The sequence below is a fragment of the Arachis stenosperma genome, chromosome 1 (genome assembly GCF_014773155.1).
Source record: "Arachis stenosperma cultivar V10309 chromosome 1, arast.V10309.gnm1.PFL2, whole genome shotgun sequence".
NCBI lineage: Eukaryota > Viridiplantae > Streptophyta > Magnoliopsida > Fabales > Fabaceae > Arachis > Arachis stenosperma.
This window is the reverse complement of record NC_080377.1, coordinates 53,972,167-53,977,543: the sequence shown is the minus strand read 5'-3', so window position 1 is coordinate 53,977,543 and position 5,377 is coordinate 53,972,167.

Below are 5,377 nucleotides of genomic sequence, written 5' to 3'. Positions count from 1 at the left end.
TTGAGCATGAAAGGGACCTTAGGGATCACCTTCTTCTTGGCCACAACTTCATAGAAGTGGTCTTGATGGGCTTTTGAGATGAATCTCTCCATCTCCCATGACTCAGAGGTGGAAGCAATTGCTTTCCCTTTCCTCTTTCTTGAGGTTTCTCTAGCCTTAGGTGCCATCAATGGTTATGGAAAAATAAAAAAGCTATGCTTTTACCACACCAAACTTAGAATATTGCTCGCCCTCGAGCAAAAGAAGAAAGAATAGAAGAAGAAGAAGAAGATATGGAGGAAAGGGAGAGAGGTGTGGGTTTCGGCCAAGGAGGAGAAGAGAGGATGGTGTTGTGTGAAAATGAAGAAGGATGGGGGGTTTATATAGTGGAGGGAGAGGGGTATGGGTTCGGTTATTTAGGGTGGGTTTGGGTGGGAAAGAGATTTTGAATTTGAAGGTAGGTGGGGTTTATGGAGAAGAGTGGATGGATGTGATTGGTGAAGGGGTAATGGGGAAGAGAGATTGAGGTGATTGGTGAAGGGTATAATGTTATTGGATTGTGTGAAGAAGAGAGAAGTGGGGTAGGTGGGGATCCTGTGGGGTCCACAGATCCTGAGGTGTCAAGGATTTCTCATCCCTGCACCTTTTAGGCGTGTAAAATTCCCAATGTATGCAATCCTAGCGTTTAACGCCAGACTGTAGCTTGTTTCCCTCTGTATGCAATCCTAGCGTTTAACGCCAGACTGTAGCTTATTTCTGGCGTTAAACGCCCATATGTAGCCTGTTTCTGGCGTTAAATGCCAGCTTGGTGCTTGTTTCTGGCGTTAAATGCCAGACAGATGCTTGTTTCTGGCGTTTAAACGCCAGACAGCTCTTCCTCCAGGGTGTGCTTTTTCTTCTACTATTTTTGATTCTGTTTTTAAATTTTGCAATTATTTTGTGACTCCACTTGATCATTAACCTAATAAAACATAAAAGAACAATAGAAATATAGATAAATAAAAATTAGGTTGCCTCCCAATAAGCGCTTCTTTAATGTCAATAGCTTGACAGTGAGCTCTCATGGAGCTTCACAGATGTTCAGAGCATTGTTGGGACCTCCCAACACCAAACTTAGAGTTTGAATGTGGGGGTTCAACACCAAACTTAGAGTTTGGTTGCGGCCTTCCAACACCAAACTTAGAGTTTGATTGTGGGGGCTTTGTTTGACTCTGTATTGAGAGAAGCTTTTCATGCTTCCTCTCCATGGTTGCAAAAAAAGATCCTTGAGCTTTAAACACAAGGTAGTCCCCATTCAATTGAAGGACTAGCTCTCCTCTGTCAACATCAATCACAGCTCCTGCTATGGCTAGGAAGGGTCTTACAAGGATGATGCATTCATCCTCATCCTTCCCAGTGTCTAAGATTATGAAATCAGCAGGGATGTAAAGGCCTTCAACCTTCACTAACACGTCCTCTACCAATCCATAGGTTTATTTTATTGATTTATCTGCCATCTCTAATGAGATTCTTGCAGCTTGTACCTCAAAGATCTCTAGTTTCTCCATTATAGAGAGTGGCATAAGATTTATACCTGACCCCAGGTCACACAGAGCCTTCTCAAAGGTCATGGTACCTATGGTAAAGGGTATTAAGAATTTATCAGGATCCTGTTTCTTTTGAGGTAAAGTTTGCTGAACCCATGTATTTAGTTCACTAATGAGCAAGGGAAGTTCATCTTCCCAAGTCTCATTACCAAACAACTTGGCATTTAGCTTCATAATGGCTCCTAGATATTGAGCAACTTACTCTTCAGTTACATCTTCATCCTCTTCAGAGGAAGAATAGTTCTCAAAGCTCATGAATGGCAGAAGGAAGTTTAATGGAATCTCTATGGTATCTATATGAGCCTCAGATTCCTTTAGGTCCTCAATAGGGAACTCTTTTCTGTCTGGGGGACGTCCCATGAAGTCTTCCTCATTGGGATTCATGTCCTCCCCTTCCTCCTTGGATTCGGCCATTTTGATAATATCAATGGCCTTGCACTCTCTTTTTGGATTCTCTTCTGTATTGCTTGGGAGAGTACTAGGAGGAGTTTCAGTAATTTTCTTACTCAGCTGGCCCACTTGTGCCTCCAAGTTTCTAATGGAGGACCTTGTTTCATTCATGAAACTTAAAGTGGCCTTAGATAGATCAGAGACTATGTTTGCTAAGCTAGAGGGGCTCTGCTCAGAGTTCTCTGTCTGTTGCTGAGAAGATGATGGAAAAGGCTTGCTATTGCTAAGCCTGTTTCTTCCACCATTATTAAAGCCTTGTTGGAGCTTTTGTTGATCCTTCCATGAGAAATTTGGATGATTTCTCCATGAGGAATTATAGGTGTTTCAATAGGGTTCACCCATGTAATTCACCTCTGCTATTGCAGGATTTTCAGGATCATAAGCTTCTTCTTCAGAAGATGCTTCTTTAGTACTGTTGGATGCATTTTACAATCTATTCAGACTCTGAGAAATCATGTTGACTTGCTGAGTCAACATTTGGTTCTGAGCCAATATGGCATTCAGAGCATCAATTTCAAGAACTCCCTTCCTCTGAGGCATTCCATTACTCACAGAATTCCTCTCAGAGCTGTACATGAATTGGTTATTTGCAACCATGTCAATGAGTTCTTGAGCTTCCGCAGGCGTTTTCTTTAGGTGAATGGATCCACCTGCAGAATAGTCCAGTGACATCTTAGAGAACTCAGATAGACCATCATAGAATATATCCAAAATGGTCCACTCTGAAAGCATGTCAGAAAGACACTTTTTGGTCAACTGCTTGTATCTTTCCCAAGCTTCATAGAGGGATTCACCATCTTTTTACTTGAAGGTCTGAACATCCACTCTAAGCTTGCTCAGCTTTTGAGGAGGAAAGAACTTGGCCAAGAAGGCCGTGACCAGCTTATCCCAAGAGTCTAGGCTATCTTTAGGTTGTGAGTCCAACCATGTTCTAGCTCTGTCTCTTTCAGCAAAAGGGAAAAGCATGAGCCTGTAGACTTCAGGATCTACTCCATTAGTCTTAATAGTATCATAGATCTGCAAGAACTCAGTTAAAAACTGATAGGGATCTTCTGATGGAAGTCCATGAAACTTGCAGTTCTGTTGCATTAGAGCAACTAGTTGAGGCTTCAGCTCAAAATTGTTTGCTCCAATGGCAAGGATTGAGATGCTTCTTCCATAAAAATTGGAAGTAGGTGTAGTATAATCACCAAGCATCCTCCTTGCATTATTATTGGGTTCGGCCATGTCTCCTTCTTTTTTGAGATTTTCTGTAAGGTTTTCTCTGGATTGTTGTGCTTTAGCTTCTCTTAGCTTCTTCTTTAGAGTCCTTTCAGGTTCAGGGTCTGCTTCAACAAGAATGTCCTTGTCCTTGCTCCTGCTCATATGAAAAAGAAGAGAACAGAAAAGGAAGAGGAATCCTCTATGTCACAGTATAGAGATTCCTTTATGTGAGTAGAAGAAGAAAAGAATAGAAGAAGGATGAGAAAAATTCGAACACAGAGGAGAAGAGAGGGTTCGAATTTTTAGATGAAGAGAAGAGTTAGTAAATGAATAAATAATTAGAAGGAGGTGAGAGAGAGGAGTTTTCGAAAATTATTTTTGAAAAATGGTTAGTGATTTTCGAAAATTAAGAGAAGAAATAAAATTAAAATTAAAATCTGAAACAATTAGTTAATTAAAAGAATTTTTGAAAAAGGGGAAGGTGATTTTCGAAAATTAGAGAGAAAAGTAGTTAGGTGGTTTTGAAAAAGATAAGAAATAGTAAAACAAACAAAAAGTCAATTAGTTAGTTGAAAAATATTTGAAAATCAATTTTGAAAAGATAAGAAGTTAGAACAGATTTTGAAATTGATTTTGAAAAAAATATGATTGAAAAGATATGGTTGAAAAAGATATGATTGAAATTTATTTTGAAAAATATTTGAAAAGGAAATTAAAAAGATTTGATTTTTGAAATTAAAATTGATTACTTGACTAACAAGAAACTAAAAGATATGATTCTAGAATTTAAAGATTGAACATTTCTTAACAAGAAAGTAGCCAACTTTAAATTTTTGAATCAATCACATTAATTGTTAGTAAAGTTTTCAAAAATTTGAAATGAAATTGAGAAAAAGATTTTGAAATCATTTTTTTTTAATTTTCGAAACTAATAGAAAAAATGAAAAAGATTTGATTTTTGAAAAAGATTTTAAAAGATAAGATTTTTGAAAAAAATGAAATCTTGACTTGACTAACAAGAAATAACTTATTTTAAAAATTTTTGACTAAGTCAACCCAAAGATTTCGAAATTTATGAGTAAAATAAGGAAAAGATATTTTTTTATTTTTCAATTTTTAATGATGAGAGAGAAAAACACAAATATGACCCAAAACATGAAAATTTTGGATCAAAACCAATGATGCATGCAAGAATACTATGAATGTCAAGATGAACACCAAGAACACTTTGAAGATCAAGATGAACATCAAGACTTATTTTTGAAAAATTTTTAAGAAAAGAAAACATGCAAGACACCAAACTTAGAAATTTTTCATGTTTAGATACTATGAATGCAAAAATGCACATGAAAAACAACAAAAGACACAAAACAAGAAAATATGAAGATCAAACAAGAAGACTTATCAAGAACAACTTGAAGATCATGAAGAACACCATGCATGAATTTTTTTTTTCGAAAAAAAGATGCATAAATTTTAAAAACATGTAATTGACACCAAACTTAAAAATTGACTCAAGACTCAAACAAGAAACACAAAATATATATATTTTTTGATTTTATTAAAATTTTTTTGGATTTTTCGAAAATTTCTTTTTGAAAAAACAAAAACAAATAAAAAATTTTTGAAAGATTTTTGAAAACTTTTTGAAAAGAAAATTACCTAATCTGAGCAACAAGATGAACCGTCAGTTGTCCAAACTCAAACAATCCCCGGTAACAGCGCCAAAAACTTGGTACACGAAATTGTGATCATCAACAATGGTGCCAAAGACTTGGAGCTCTCAAATGTGAATCACACTTTGTCACAACTTCGCACAACTAACCAGCAAGTGCATTGGGTCGTCCAAGTAATACCTTACGTGAGTAAGGGTCGATCCCACGAAGATTGTCGGTATGAAGCAAGCTATGGTCATCTTGTAAATCTCAGTCAGGCGGATTTTAATGGTTATAATGGTTTTTGAATATAAAGAATAAATAAAGCATAAAATAAAGATAGAGATACTTATGTAAATCATTGGTGGGAATTTCAGATAAGTGTATGAAGATGCTTTATCCCTCTTGAATCTCTACTTTCCTACTGCCTTCATCCAATCCTTCATACTCCTTTCCATGGCAAGCTGTATGTTCGGGTTTCACCGGCGTCAATGGCTACTTCCC